Below are 17,344 nucleotides of genomic sequence, written 5' to 3' on the forward strand. Positions count from 1 at the left end.
GGAATTTGTGGGGTCGCTTAAGTACACTATCATGTCATCTGCAAATAGTGATGTTTTTACTTCTTCCTTTTCAATTTGTATCCCTTTGATTTCCTTTTGCTGTCTAATTGCTCCGGTCAGGACTTCCAGTACTATGTTGAATAGGTAAGGGAAGAGTGGGCAGCCTTGTCGAATCCCTGATTTTAGTGGAATTGCTTCAAGTTTCCCACAGTTAAGTTTGATGTTGGCTGTTGGTTTGCTGTATACTGGTTTTATTATGTTTAGGTATGGGCCTTGGATTCCTGTTCTTTCCAAGACTTTTAACCTGAAAGGGTGTTGAATTTTTTCAAATGCTTTCTCAGCATCTAGTGAGATGACCATGTGGTTTTTTGAGTTTGTTTATATGGTGGATTACATTGATGGATTTCCGTATATTAAACCATCCCCGCATCTCAGGGATGAAGCCTACTTGGTCATGGTGAATGATCGTTTTGATGTGTTCTTGGATTCGGTTTGCAAGGATTATGTTGAGTATTTTTGCATCAATGTTCATAAATCAGATTGTTCTGAAGTTCTCTTTCCTTGTAGGGTCTTTGTGTGGTTTAGGACTGAGGGTTATTGTTGCCTTGAAAAACTGAGATCTTTTTCAACTTCCTTCTTCAGAGATTTGACGTTCTTGTCATATAGATCTTTCACTTGCTTAGTTATGGTCAAACTAAAGTATTTCATATTGTTTGTGACTATTGTGAAGCTTATCTTTCCCCTAATTTCTTTCTCAGAAGTACTCCATCATCATCATGAAGTATGATTTCAAGTCTAAGTCTTGTTTTTCTGGTGTGTTTGCCAATCTACTACTTGCTGTTGTGGGAGTGCTGGGTTCTGATCTTGCCATGTTGTCTTGGTTTCCAATGATTATGTTCTTAATTTTCCTCTTGCTATCTTGTTATCTGTGATTATAGGTGATTTTGTTTTCATTGCCTGGGACCTGTTACTCCTGTGGATCTGATGGCCCCTGGGCTCAGGAAGGAAGTTGCTTCTGGGTGTTCAGCTCTTTGTTTGTTAGCAGTGAGTTCTGATGGTAGTGACTCAGTTCTGTCTTTGTAAGCTCAGGTGTGGGAGCTTATGTGAGGCTGTTCTGGGAACTCAACCCTCTCCTCACAGGTCCTGTGTCCTACTGGCAGAGACCCGGCTCTTTCTCTAGGTCAAAAAGGACCCTTTTCCAGAGAGCACTGTGCTCTCTGTACTCTGGGAACTCCTGGTGTGACCTTCAGGGCTTGTGGCCCAGGCTCTTCACTGATCCAGGTAGAAAAGAGCCTGTGCAGCCGATCTGAGAGCCCAGCCTTCCCTAGGCAGATCTAGAGTCCTGATTACAGAGACCTGCCCCTCACTGTTGGCCTTTTCCAGAGAGCCCCATGCTCTCTGTGCTCTGGGAACTCCCAGTGTGACTTTCCTGGGCCTAGGTTTCAGGCTCTCTGCTGGTCCAGGTGGAAAAGCTCCTGTGCAGCTGATCTGCACACCCTTCCCTGGGCAGGTCCTGAGTCCTCTCCTGTATTTCTGTCATTTTGTTATTCACGTGCTTCTCAAGGATCTCCATCATTATCATGAAGTATGATTTTAAGTCTAAATCTTGTTTTTCTAGTGAGTTGAGGAATCTACTATTTGCTGTGGTGGGAATCCTGATTTCTAAAGTTGCCTGGTTGTCTTGGTTTCTGTTTCTGAGATTCTTGTTCTTGCCTCTTTCCCTCTTGTTATAGGTGATGCTATTTGATCTTATTTTTGTTTGTTTGTTTGTTTTTTTTTTGACTGAAGTTTGTCTCTTCTGTGGATCTTTGGGCCCATGGTCTCTGAAGGGGGATTGCTTCTGGGTGTTTGGCTCTCTAGGTGGCCTGTGAGTTCCGATGGCAGTGTCCAGTCCTGATGCAACTAGGCCAGCTCTTTTTTGGGGCTTATAGTGTCTGTTCCCAGGTAGCACCACTACCCATGTCCTGAGAGGCTAGGGTGGCCTAGGATAGACAGTGGAGAGGGAGTGTGAACTCACCTCTGGGCTCAGGAGTGAGATGCCTCTTGTGGCTATTCCAGCTCCCAGCAATCTGCAGGCAGGCCACCAGTCCTGATGAAACTGGGCCGGGTCTGGCCTTTGGCCAGAAGTCGGTATTTATTTTCTGAACACATGATGTGAGCTATGTTCTAGGCAGGCCATTATAGTGATTTTATTTATCCTATTTTGTTAATGAGGAAACCTCCCCTAGGGGAGAATTTTGATATAAAAGAACTTGCACGGTATAGTGGTTGAATAGGATCCACATATGTACGCCCTTTATCTAAGGTCACATCCTCCTCTATCACATCTGCACAAATACTTTTCATGTTGGCTTCCATACTTAGCCACCCTAAAGAAATAAAACTGGCAAGAGTACTTTATGTGACCGCAGGAAAATGTCCATCAAATAATGTGGGCAGGGTGGATGGTAATGATACTCACGGTTCATCTTTAGTTCACTCTTAGACTGCATAGGTAAGGGCTTCAGAAATCTGCAAAACTACTTCTATTCAAGGTGTAAAAGAATTCAAGAAAAATCACTGGAGTGTAAACCAAAAAGGGCAGCAGCTTCTAAGAGGCAAATTTCTGAGGTTGCAGGAATCCTTAGCATATTAACTAACAACTAACATTTTTGCCTTTGGATTTTCACAGTTTTCTGTATAAAGGGGAAGTCATTCTAATTTTTTTTTCTAGGAGGACAGCATGTAATATTTACGGCACAGTATCTGTTTTAATTGCAAACACCAGCCCCACCTCCCAAATTAGAAGTGTATATTCCCATTGACTCTGTTAACAATGTCAAGCTATTGGAGTTGTTATGAGGATGAAAGTGTTCTAAGTGTATTTTGGCTATTATAAAAAAGGTTTTAGAATAAAAGACAAAACATTGTAGTTTCTTGATAGACACAAATTTTGAAATTATCAGAAATAATATTTTAGAAGGATGCATACTCATGGAAAGTTAGAACATTTCTATGCATTTTATGTATAGAATACATACACAAGATTGTAGACATGAATTTGAGAATCAAAACATGCAGAAAAATTGTTTTAGCACTGAACATGTATAGATTTTTGTCATTCCTGAAACAATAAAATATAATAACTATTTAAATAGTATTTATGTTGGACCAGGTCTTATAGATAATCTAGGGGTGATTTATATACATGGGAGGATGTATTTAGTTCATTTTTAAAACATCACACCATTTTACATAAGGGATCCGAGCATCCAAAGCTTTGACAGTTGCAGGGAGTGCTGGAATCAATCTGGTATCATTAATTTCAGCTGTCAACTGGGCACAGATGTAGTCCTGGGTATTTAGAACCTCAACTTGCCTGGAGCAGATAGGCTCTGGCTTTATTTGTGAAGAATTTTCTTAATTGTTAGTTGATGTAGTAGGACCTATGTGGAGACCGGGTGTGGTGGGCAGTCCCAAGATGGCGCTTGGGACTCCAGCCTAGTCTTGTGACTAGCACCTGACTTCCTCCTGCTCCCCCCTCCCTGAGATTAGCCACTCCCACCGTGTGAGCTGCTTAGGCGCACCCATGACACAAGATCAGGCCAGATGACGCAGACCTATGAACTGCAGCCAAGCAAAATGGACTGAGGAGGTGGAGTTGAGAGAGGACAAAAGGACTGCACTTGGGGAAAAGGAAAAGAGAAAGAGAAACAACAGAAAGAGAGACAGAAAGAGACAGAAAGATTTTTACTGGCATGCTGTAAGGTTCCTGAATAAACCGCTTTGAGAAGCTGTGCCGTTGCTCCTTTTCTGCTGGTCAGAGATGGTAGCAACAGACCTAGACCATTGTGGTCATCTCATTTGTAGGAAGATGGGCCTTTGCTGTGTGAGAAAACAAGCTTGAAAGAAACAAGCTACTAACCAGTGTTCATCCACCAGTATCTGCTTCAAGGTTTTTCCTTGAGTTCCGACCTTGACATTTCCCCAAATTAGACTGTAAAACATAAAATGAAATGAACCCACCTCCCCCAAACTGCTTTTGTTCATGCTTTTTATCACAACAACAGAAAGAAAGATAGGACATACTCCTTCATGTGAACCAGGGAGTAGAACATAGATAGTGCATATGATTTAATATTTATACCCATGCTTAATGTCTCTAGGGGAGGAATTTCCCGTAGAGCTTCACATATGATGACAGAAGTGCTCTAGGCATTTGTTACCAGAGACAGTCATCTCTATGACACATGGCTATTATGGACTTGAAATGTGGTTGGTATGACTGAAGCACTGGATTATTAATTTATGTCATCAGTTAACTCATCTTTGAATAGCTGTGTACTGTGAAAAGCAACCTCACTGGTTTGCACATCTCTATAGGATGAAATAATAGGTACTATTATGTATTTTCTAAAATACTTGAAAATTTTAAATAATTTTTAAACATAAAAATTCCAGTCTACTAAAATAAATTTGCCACTGATGGCAGAAAAAGAAAACTTATGAAATCGGAGTCATAGAGTTAGTAAACTATGACAGAGGAATGGAGAATATTTGAGGCTATTCACAAACAAACACACCTTTTCACAGAAACCCAGCTTTTGTCCTTATTTGAGTTCTAAGCAAATCATGAAGCCAGAGAAAAAAATCAAATAAATGGAGGCAAATATTATTTTTACTGTGGATAAGGCTGTTACTTGGACGGATCTACTTTGCATCTCTGTGTTTTGGACTTATTAATAACGTACATCTGGGAAAGGAGAGTTGACCACACAATGACAGGCAGCTGTGGTCTGAAGATCCAACCCTTAAGAGGAGGAGCCTTTACAGTTCAGGTGAATTCTTCAACAGTTTAAGCTGTTGGTTGTGGTCCCCTTGGGAATTGAACAACCCTTTTACAGGGGCTGCCTGAGACAATTAGAAAACAAAAATATTTACATTATGATTCATAGCTGTTTCTGTAATTATTCAAAAGTTTAACATTTTGTCCTGCTCTAATGCCGGCTCCATTAGGGCCACATGGCACATGTAGACCAGGATGCTGCCACGGTCAGCGAGCCACCTTCTTCCAGTTGTCTTTTTTTAAGTCTGGAACTTTGGCTACTGGTTCCTGCCAGCCACCTCATTGGAACTGTTCAAACCTGTGGCTTTTCTACTAGATGATAACTTAGATCACATTCCCCACAGCTTTGTAAAAATCGTGACTCAATAATCAATGATTTATCAATCAGATTTATATGTTAAATTCTCAATCTGCAGTACATCCACACAATAAACTCACAGTGATTTGACAAAGATGTAAACAGTTCACCTAGACAGAGCAAATTGACCCATAGAAACCCTTAGAAATAATCATATCTACCTAAGGCTACTCAGAGCCACGAGGACAGAGATGGTTCATCTTAGTCTTCCATCTTCATTCTCCTGCTTCTCCTCCTTCTTCTCTCCTATCCTAGCCTATTTTCATGTTTACCCTTTCTTCTCATCCAATCGCAGGCTGGATCTGCTTAGCTGCATAATAACATCATCCTACATATCACCCTTTCTGTTTAATTAAGAAAACATTTAAAATCAAATAAAGCTATAAACAACTATTACCATTAGAAAATCATCTAGATAAATATGTTTCCTCAAAGTTAATTAGCTTGGGTAGGCTGTGAGACTAAAATAATCTCCAACTTTGTAAGAAATCTGAGAAAAACTAAATATTACCTGAAATTATGAGAAGCACAAAATATATCTTCTAAAACTTAGCCAATTTATAAAGACTGATGATCATCTGGACCATCCCTCATTTCTCAAAACATTGGAGCATCAGTCTTCAGCCTTCTGGCCCAGGAATCATCTGACAGGTCATTGTGATGCAGTGTTTTGAAGGGCTGGTGATTCTGGCTTGGTAAAGATTATCAGTCGACTAGTCTGCATAACATGTTTCTTTCTGGACAGTGTTTGTAGATGAAATAGGCAGATTTTGTTTAGTGACTGTCTTGCCACAATTGGAGCAACTCCATTGATTCTTATAATTTCTTATTAGAATATAAGAAGGGGTACTGTCTGGAGCAGACTGGTCTCTCATCCAATCATCTTAAATAAAAAAATGTCCACAAATGTCATATTCTCTGGACTTCTGACACCTTTGAAGGTTATCTATCTACATAAAGCATTTCTGAATTGTTAGGCCTTGGCTACTTTTGGCCATTTCTAATTGAAATACCTCAAAAACATCTTTTTAATTGACTCAGAACCATGAGTTGATATCCAGCACTTAACTCATATTGTTTAATCTACTAAAAACTGTGTATAATAGCAGTTATAGGACTGGATCTAAGCCCTGTACTCCTTTTTTAAAAAAAATTGAACAACTTTATTTAGAAAACAAAGATAAATGTATAGAATTAAAAAGCATTTTGTATAACAGTATATGAACACATTTTTGTCAGTACTTCATTTGTTTTTTTAAAGGTTTGATAGTATCCCTTAAAATCTTACTAGTTACAATGAGCACAAAGTACATGTAAAACAAGATGAAACTTAGAAATAGTAAAAGTTTTCTTGGTGTGTAAAGATTAAGCATAATGATTTGTCTTCTCTTTTTTGTTTTGGCCTTTGTTTTTCTTGAACTTTATGTAGTCTGTGAGTTGTTTCTGGAGTGGTCAAAGCTTTCTGGGGTTAGTATCCAATTATTAGTGACTGCATATTATTTCTGTTCTTTTGTGACTGGGTTACCTCACTCAGGATGATATTCTCTAGATACATCCATTTTCTTTCATTTTTTTTTTTTTTTGCTGGAAAAGCAAGATTTTTATTTAAAATCATATCTTATGTTGATAATAGAGAACTTTTAAAAAGACATAAATAATCCTCTTTATTTTTTGGTTTTGTTTTATTTTTTTTTCTTTTTTTCTTGAACTTCACACAGTCTGTGAGTTGTTTCAGGGGAAGTCCGAGCCTCAGGGGTTAGAATCCCACTATCAGTGACTGCACATTATGTCTGTTCTTTTGTGACTGGGTTATCTCGCTCAGGGTGATATTCTCTAGATGCTGCCATTTTCTTAAGAATTTGGTTAAGTCATTGTTTCTGATGGCTGAATAGTATTCTATTGTGTAAATGTACCACAATTTTTGTATACATTCATCTACTGAAGAAAATTTGGGTTCTTTCCAGCTTCTGGCTATTACAAATAGAGCTGCTATGAACATTGTGGTGCATGTATCTTTGTTGTATATTAAAGTGTCTGTGGGGTATATACCCACAAGTGGAATAGTTGGATCTTCAGGTAGTACTATGTCCAATTTTCTGAGAAATCACCAGACTGATTTTCAGAGTTGTTGTATCAGTTTACAACCCCACCAATAGTGGAGAAGTGTTCCACTTTCTCCGCAACCTCGCCAGCATCTGCTGTCATCTGAGCTTTGGATCTTGGCAATCTGAGTGGTGTGAGGTGGAATCTCAGGGTTGTTTTGATTTGCATTTCCCTGATGGCTAAGGATGTTGAGCACTTCCTTAGATGTTTCTCAGCCATTCAACATTCCTCAATTGAGAACGTTTTGTTTAGCTCTGCATCCCATTTTTTAATAGGAATGTTTGATTCTCTGGTGTCTAACTTTTTGAGTTCTTTGTATACCTTGGATTTTAGGCCTCTATCAGATGTGGAATTGGTACAGATCTTTTCCCATTCTGTTGGCTGCTGTTTTGTTTTCTTGACGATGTCCTTAGCCTTACAGAAACTTTGCAATCTCATTAAGTTCCATTTGTTAATCTTTGACCTTAGATCTTGAGCCATTGGTGTTTTGTTCAGAAAATTCTCTCCTGTGCCTATAAGTTTTCCTCTCAGTACTGCTTTCATTTCATCCCATAGGTTTGGGTATGTTGTGTTTTCGTTTTCATTGAATTCTAGAAAATCTTTAATTTCTTTCTTTATTTCTTCTTTGACCCCGCTATCCTTTAACAGAGCATTGTTTAGTTTCCATGTGTATGTGGGCTTTTTGTTGTTTTTGTTGTTATTAAAGACTAGCCGTTGACCATAGTGATCTGAGAGGATGCATGGGAGTATTTCAATCTTCTTATATCCATTGGGACTCGGTTTGTGATCAATTATGTGGTCAATTTTCGACAAGGTGCCATGGGGTGCTGAGAAGAAGGTGTATTCTTATGTTTTAGGATGATGTGTTCTGTAGATATGTATTAATTCCAGTTGTTTCATAGTCTCTGCTAGTTTTACAGTGTCTTTGTTCAGTTTCTGTTTCCATGATCTGTCCATTGGCGAGAGTGGGGTATTAAAGTCTCCCACTATTATTGTGTGGGGTGAAATGTATTTTTTGAGCTTTAGTAGGATTTCTTTTATGAATGTGGGTGCTTTTGTATTTGGAGCATATATGTTAAGGATTGAGAGTTCCTCCTGACAGATTTCTCCAGTAATGAGTAAAAAGTGTCCTTCCTTTTTTTTTTTTTTTTTTTGATAACTTTTGGTTGGAAATTTACTTTATTCGATATTAGAATAGCCACTCCAGCTTGCTTCTTGGGGCTGTTTGCTTGGAAGTTTTTTTCTCACCCTTTTACTCTGAGATAGTGTCTGTCTTTGTCTCTGAGATGAGTTTCCTGTATGCAGCAAAATGCTGGATTTTGTTTATGTATCCAGCCTGATAGCCTATGTCTCTTTATTGGGGGAGTTGAGTCCATTTATTTTAATAGATATCAAGGAATAGTTGTTTCTGTTTCCTGCTATTGTTGCCTTTGTAGTTTGAGTTGTGTCTGTGTCTTTTTCTTCTTTTCGTTTTCTTGCTTAGGAGTTTTCTTGTTTTTACCAGGATGTAGTTCCCCTCATTGTATTGGGTTTTCTACCTATAATTTGTTGTAGTGCTGGATTTGTGGTCAGATATTGTTTAAATTTAGATTTGTCTTGAAATATCTTCATCTCTCCATCTATGGTGATTGATAGTTTTGCTGGTTATAGCATCTTGGGCTGGCACTTGTGCTCTCTTAGGGTCTGCATGATGTCTATCCAGGCTCTTCTAGCTTTCATTGTCTTTGTTGAGAAATCAGGTGTGATTCTGATTGGCCTGCCTTTATATGTTACCTGACCCTTTTCCCTTACTGCTTTTAGTATTCTTTCTTTGCTTTGGGCACTTGGTATTTTGTCTATTATATGTCGGGAGGAATTTCTTTTCATGTCCAACCTATTTGGAGTTTTGAAGGCTTCTTTTATGCTCATGGTCATCTCATTCTTAAGGGTAGGGAAGTTTTCTTCTACAATTTTGTTGAAGATATTTACTGTGCCTCTTAGTTGATATTCTTCTCCCTCTTCTATTCCTATTTTCCTTAGGTTCGGTCTTCTCATTGTGTCCTGGATCTCCTCGACACTTTGGGTTAGGAGATTTTTGGTTTTTGCATCTTCTCTGGCTGTTTTGTCTATGTTTACAATGTTGTCTTCTGCCCCAGAGATTCTCTCTTCCATCTCTTGTAGTCTATTGGAAATGCTTGCTTCTGTGACTCCTGATTCCTTTTTTGAGGTGTTTTACCTCTAGGGTTGTCTCTTTCATTGTTTTCTATATTTTGTCAATTTCCGTTTTAAATTCCTTCTTCCATTCCTTCATCTCTTTGGTTGTGTTTTCCTCTAGTTCTTTTGTTCTTTGAGTTTTTTCTTGTTTCCTCTTTAAAAGCTTCTGATTCTTTTTGCTTTTCCTCCCGTTCTTGTTTAAGGAATTCTATCAGCATCTTGAGGTATGATTTTAGGTCTGCGTCTTTTTTTTCTGGAGTGTTTGGCATTCCAATGTTTGCTGTTATGGGAGAGCTGGGTGCTGGTGTTGCCAGGTTGTCTTGGTTTCCTTGGGATATACTCTTTCACTTTCCTCTTGCCATCTTGTTGTCAGTGATATGTTTGCCTTTCTCTTGTATCTGGTCTGTGTCCCTGGATCTCCACTGGTCCAGGTGGAGGATGGTCTGAGCCTTGTTCTGCGCCCCAAAGCCGCTGGGCGGGAGCAGAGGTCCCTGTGCTGGGTTCCTGTTCCCTGGATCAGGCAGGGCAGGGGAGTGCTTTCCCTGCGCACTTGGCAGAGATCTCTCTGCTCCCTAGCTGCCCAGATCCCCTACTCACCAGTCTTTAAACCTTTGGGAACTGCTGGTCCAGGTGTTAGATGTGCCGAGCCCTGTTCTGATCCCCCTTAATCCATCCATTTTCTTGAGAATTTCATAAAGTCATTGTTTCTGATAGCTGAGTAGTATTCCATTGTGTAAATATACCACGATTTTTGTATCCATTCTTCTACTGAAGGACATCTGGGTTCTTTCCAGCTTCTGGCTATTATAAAGAGGGCTGCTTTAAAACATTGTGGTGCATGTGTCTTTGCTCTTTGTTGGAGCTTCTCTGGAGTATATGCCCAGAAGTGGAATAACTGGGTCTTCAGGTAGTACTATGTCCAATGTTCTGAGTCACCACCAGACTGATTTCCACAGTGGCTGTACCAGTTTACAACCCCACCAACAGTGGAGAAGTGTTCCTCTTTCTCTGCAACCTTGCCAGCATCTGCTGTCATCTGAGTTTTTGATCTTTGTCAATCTTAGGGTTTTTTTTTTTTTTTTTTTTTTTTGATTTGCATTTTCCTGATGGCTAAGGATGTCGTGCACTTCCTTAGATGCTTCTTAGCCATTCGATATTCCTGAACTGACAACTTTTTGTTTAGCTCTGTACTCCATGTTTTAACAAGCCTTGTATTCTTAAATATATATTGTATAGGCACAAAGCCTATATTTAATTAGCAATATTGATGTCAATTTTAAAGTATTTAGAAATTAAACCAATGAAAACCTTAAATTTGTATCAAATAAACTTTATACCAATGTAACTATTATAACTTTAACTTTGTATCTATCACAAGATTTCTACCAACGTAAGATATGAATTCAGCTTAGTTACCAAATGAAATTATGGCTATACAAATCAATCTTGCTTTCTGCCTGTGCCTGGATCTGACCCTGAGCCAGAGCTCTTTGTACCCAGACCCCACTGAAAGAAAGCTGGTCTCTAAGGAGTGTTGACACATCTGAGAGCACAGATGAGATTAGCACTTATGCTTAAAGTTTTGGCCCAAGAGGAACCCACCAAGAGCCCTCAGGACACAGGAACCAGGTAGCAGTCTGGGACAGAATCCTTCCAGTTTCCACGTGCACCTGGAGCTGATCTCATGCCACAGATCTCTGTACCCACATCCCACTGGGAGAGAACTGGTCTACCAGAAGTGCTGACACACTGGAGAGCACAGGTAAGAGTACCACTGCTGCTCTGAGGCACCTGCTCAGAGGCTTCAGGACACAGAGATTGAGAAACAGTTTGGGAAAGGAGAAGCATTTGGGAAAGGTTTCTGTCTGTTCCCAGTGCTGACCCTGTTTCATAGCTCTCTGTACCCAGATTCTGCTGATAGAGAGCTGGTCCCCAAGTAGTAGTGACACAGAGGCTTACAGGAGGGTCAAGCCACTGTCAGAATTAGTGAGACCAGCTAACACCAGGGATAAGCAGTTGGTGAGAGGCAAGTCCAAGAACCTAAGCAACAGAAACCAAGGCCACTTGGCATTATCAGAATCTAGTTCCCACATCACAGCAAGTCCTGGACACCCCAACACACCAGAAAAGCAAAATTCTGATGTTAAAATCACAACTCATGATGATGTTAGAGGACTTCAAGAAGGTAATAAATAACTCCTTTAAAGGAATACAGGACAACACAAGTAAACAGGTGGAAGCCCATAATGAGGTTACACACACACACACACACACACACACACACACACACACACACACAATCAAACAAGTGAAGGAATTAAACAAAACCATCTAGGATCTAAAAATGGAAATAGAAACAATAAAGAAAACACAAATGGATACATCGCTGGAGATATAAAACGTAAGAAAAAGATCAGGAGTCATAGACACAGGCATCACCAACAGAATACAAGAGATAGAAGATAGAATCTCAAGAGCAGAAGATACCATAGAAAACATTGACACAATAGTCAAAGAAAATGCAAAATGCAAAAAGTTCCTAACCCAAAACATGCAGGAAATCTAGAACACAATGAAAAGATCAAACCTGAGGTTAATAGGTATAGAAGAGAGAAAAGAATTCCAACTTAAAGGGCCAGTAATATATGCAACCCAAAGAAAGTGATTCCCATTAACATACAAGCCTATGAAATTTCAAATAAATTGGACCAGAAAAGAAATTCCTTTTGTCACATAGTAATGAAAACACTAAACACACAAAACAAAGAATACTAAAAGCAGTAAGAGAAAAAGGTCAAGAAACCTTTAAAGGCAGACATATCGTAATCACGCCAAACTTATCAACAGAGACGATGAAAGCTAGAAGATCCTGGGCAGGTGTCATACAGATCATATGAGAACAAAAAATGTCAGCTCAGGCTGCTATATCCAGCAAAATCTCAATTACCATATATTGAGAAATCAAGATATTCCATGACAAAGCCAAATTTACGCAAAATATTTTCATAAATTGAGTCCTACAATGGATAATAGATGTAAAGCTCCAACACAAGGAGAGAAACTACACCCTAGAAACAGCAAGAAAGTAATCTTCTTTCAACTAACCCAAAAGAGGACAGCCACACAAACATAATTCCACCTCTAACAAGAAAAATAACAGGAAACAAAACAATCATTGGTCCCTAAATTCTTTCAACATTGATAGACTCAATTCTTCAGTCAAAAGGCATAGACTTACAGACTAAATATGTAAAGATGACCCATCATTTTGCTGCATACAGGAAACTCATCAGGGATATGCAAATCAAAACAACCCTGAGATTCCACCTCACAACAGTCAGAATGGCTAAGATAAAAACTCAGGTGACAGCTGATAACTGGTGAGGATGTGGTAAAAGAGAAACTCTCCTCCATTTTTGGTGGGATTGCAAGCTGATACAGCCACTCTGGGAATAAGTCTGGAGGTTCCTAGAAAATTGGACATAGTACTACCTGAGGACCAAGCTATACCACTCCTGGGCATATACCTAAAAGATGCTTCAACATATAACAAGGACACATGCTCCAGTATGTTCATAGTAGCCTCATAGTAGCCAGAAGCTGGAAAGAACTCATATGTCCTTCAACAGAAGAATGGATACAGAAAATATGGTACATTTAGTCTACGCAGTACTACTCAGCTATTAAAAACAATGATTACGTTAAATTCTTAGGCAAATGTATGCAACTAGAAAATATCACACTGAGTGAGGTAACTGTATTAGTCAGGGTTCTCTAGTCACAGAACTTATGGGTAATGGGTAGTCTCTATATAGTAAAGAAATTTGTTGGTGACTTACAGTCTGTAGTCCAGCTCTCCAACAATGGTCAGCAGCAGTTGTGATTGTAAGTTCAAGTATCCAGCTGTTCAGTCCCACAAGGCAAGCAGGTAAAGAGAGTGGGAGCCTTACTTCTTCCAATGTCCTTATGTAGGTCTCCAACAGAATGTGTGTCCTAGATTAAAGGTGTGTACCACCATGCCTGGATCTGGGACTTGCTTTGTCCCAGATGACCTTGAACTCAGAGATCTCCTTGCCTTAGTGTCCTGGGATTCATAGCCACTATGCCTCAAGATCTTCATGCCATGATCCAGGTCAGAAACTTGTATCTCTCAGCCTCAAGATCAGGATCACAGATGAGCCTTCCTATTCTGGATTGTGGTTCATTCCAGATATAGTAAAGTTGACAACCAGGAATAGCCACTATAGTAACCCTCTCTCTCTCTCTCTCTCTCTCTCTCTCTCTCTCTCTCTCTCTCACACACACACACACACACACACACACACACACACACACAGAACCCACCCCTCCACAATAACACTACTGTTCACTCACTGGTAAGTAAATATTAGCCCCAAATCTCAAATTACCCAACATACAATTCACAGACAAGAGGAAGCTCAAGTAGAAGGAAGTCCAATGTGCAGATGCTTCAGTTCTTCTTAGAAGGGGAAATAAAATTATTTACAGGAGGAAATACAGAGACAAAGTTTTAAGGAGAGACGGAAGCAAAGACCATCCAAAGAATGCTCCACCTGGAGATGCAGCCCATATACAGACACCAAACCCAGATAATATTGCTGATGCCAAGTGGTGCATGCTTACCAGAGCCTGATACAGCTGTCTCCTTAGAGACTTTGCTAGATCATAACAAAATACAGAGGCAAATGTTCACAGCCAACCATTGAACTGAAAATAGGGTCCTCAATGGAAGGGTTAGAGAAAGGATTGAAGGAGATGACAGATTTTGCAACCCTATATGAACAACAATACCAACCAACCAGAACTCCAAGGTACTAAACTACTATCTAAAAAGTACACATGGACTGGCCCATGGCTCCAGCTGCATATGTAGCAGAGGATGGCCTCACTGGAAACCAATGGGAAGAGAAGGCCTTGGACCTACCAAGGCTCAATGCCTCAGTGTAGAGAAATGTCAGGTCACGGAGGCAGGAGGGGTGAGTGTGTAGGTGCAGGAGTATCCACATAGAAGCAGGGGAATGGGGGATGAGGGATGGGCTAGGGGGTTTATGGATAGAAAAGGGGGAAAGGGTTTAACATTTGAAATGTAAATAAAATATATTCAATAAAAAATTGTTCTCCTTTCAAATATTCTGTCTGAATACACTACACTACACTACACACTACATACTTTTACACACACACACACACACACACACACACACACACACACACACACACACACACACAAACTACAGGGCCAAGACTGGGAGATACTTTTTCAGAAGGTCTTACTACTTTTTAATTACTGTGACAAAATAGCACAACCAAGATAATTTATAGAGGAAAAGATTTATTGGGGCATATAACTTCAGAGTCTGTTGCCACCATGCAGGCATCACGACAGTAAGCAGAAAGGTACTGGAGTAGAAGCTGGGAGTTATGCATCCTCATCTGAAACTAGGAGGCAGAGAGATTTAACTGGGAATGGAAAGGACTTTTGAAACCTCAAATTCTATCCCAGTGACATAATTCCTTTAACAAGGCCTCAGCTCCTAATTCTTCCTAAACAGTTTCACCAACTGAGAATCTAGATTCAAACATAGGAGCATATGAGGACCATACTTATTAAAATTACAACAGCATATTTGATAAAAGACATATATCGTAAACAAAGAATCTTCTTAGAGGTACATCTATCACCTATGGTAACTTTTTACTTTGTTGGAACTGGGAGGAAAGTAGAGGTGTGACCCAGGAGGAGGTGAAGGGGACAGCAGTTGTAGTAGAAATTACATAAATATAGTTTTCATGTTTACAATTCTCAAAGCAATGTAAAACATTCTTTTTTTTTTTTTTTTTTTTGGAAACAACTTTTTACTATGGAGACTGAGGTGACCTTGAACTCAGAGAGATCCACCTATCTCTCTGTCCCTCAAATTCTTGGAATAAATGTATGTATCACCACACATAGCCCACAAAACTTCATAACTCTCTAATATAAAATGTTGGGCAAAAGATCTTGGTCCTTCTCCATACAAGCACATTAAGACAAATAGGAATGCCATTGTTAGTACGCAGTAAAATGTAGTTTTTCTTCTCTCCTACCTTCCATCCTCTCTTTTCACCTTTTTTCCTTTCCTGTGATTTTAGAGACAGAACCTGGGGCTTTGGGAATGTGATCATGCGCTCTCCCGCCAAGCACAAGTCAACCTTATAGAAGATGATCTTACTGACTTTGAACTCATGATCGATCCTCATTATCATTCTCAAGAGTACTGAAATTATATGCATAGCTCTCCAACTCCCAACTGAAAATTGTAATTTTAGGCCATAACAAAATGCCATGGTGTACCTATGTGAAATGGTTAGAACTTAAAGAGGGTAAGTAAAGGTTGTCAGGGGTGTAGAGACTGAATTATTTGATTGTAAGAAATACTTTCTTCCTGCTATAGAAAACAATTTACCAGTCTTTAAAAGGTCAACACACCTGCTGTAACTACTTCTATATTCCCAAGCTGTTCCCGTCTCCAGAGTGCCAGGACTGACCTTCTTAACTCTACACTTACTCAGCTCTAACCTGTTCATTACATAGCAAGCTAAACAATATTTTAAAATTATGTCACTTCATCATGCTTAAACTTTTCCGTTGGTTTCCCAGTGGCATAAAAGAAAATGTAAAGTTCTTACCACGGCTTGTAAGGGCAGCTGGGCTTCGCAATGCTATCTGTACAGGACACTCTATTATTTCACTGCAGCCACACTGGGCTTCTCATGTACAGCAAGCATGGGTCTACACAAGATTTTTTTTTTTTTAGGCAAACTCTTTCTTTTTGGCATGGTAGGCCACCAGAGTCTCTTGCCTGGTTTTCTCTCTTCATTCAACTCCAACACCTCTGTAGAATACCATTCTTGACCAATAGTCTAAGTGTCGCACGCCCCACGTCCGGCCGGCAAGAATAGGTGTGCAACAACAGGATTCTTCTGCGAACAACCTTTATTGTACAATACTCTGAGCAGGGGATCTCCTCGTGGGACAGAAATGCATTGCTTATATATGCCCAGGAGATTCGTGTCACTCCCTGATTGGTGCACTCTCCAGTAGCTCATTAGTATGCCCCAAGAGGGGCTATGACTTAAGTGGCGCATGCACTCTAAGTCTCTTGGCTGGGCAACAGCTCTTTTTGCTGAGTCCTCGGCGGGAAGCCGGCACCATGTTTGGGTGCGGCACAAACGGCTCTCTACATTTCCTCCTTCTTTCTTAAATAAAAACATGGCTGATCAACCATCAGGCTCTTGTTGGACCTTTAGGGTTCAAGACCATGATCAGCAATAATTTTGGGTAAGGCACCTTCCTGTGTGCAATGGGAACAAGCCCTGCAGGGTGCAAAGGCTGCTTATGTGTAGGATACTCAATCCTGGTGCAATGCCTCAAAGGCTCAGGGTGCAGGGGCTATCCATACACAGACCCAACATTTTCCTAAAGGAAACTAAGCCAAACAGAGGGAGAGGTGCCCATTTCGAGTACAGCAAGAGCTTGTGCTATGACCACTTTGTCATGTTATTGTTGAGTACAGAGTTTGCACACCATGCAGAGCAGAAACACAGTCTCTCTGCACAAAAGCATGCCAAAAATTACTTGATAAGGCAAGAGTTCTATAATCCCCAAACCCTGCTATCTCTGTGTTTAAGGGCAAGTACAGTACATCAAAGTTTTAATGGTGTCAAACAAACAAGAAAATAGTTTTGCATTAAGGCAAAAGGGCATTGGTTTTGGAAACACTGACAGAATCGCCCATCTCACCTCTTCTCTGACTCTCTGGTTCCAAAGCATCAGGAGCAGGGCTGTCATCACCCCGAACTAT

This window comes from Micromys minutus, assembly GCF_963924665.1.
Source record: "Micromys minutus genome assembly, chromosome: 17".
NCBI lineage: Eukaryota > Metazoa > Chordata > Mammalia > Rodentia > Muridae > Micromys > Micromys minutus.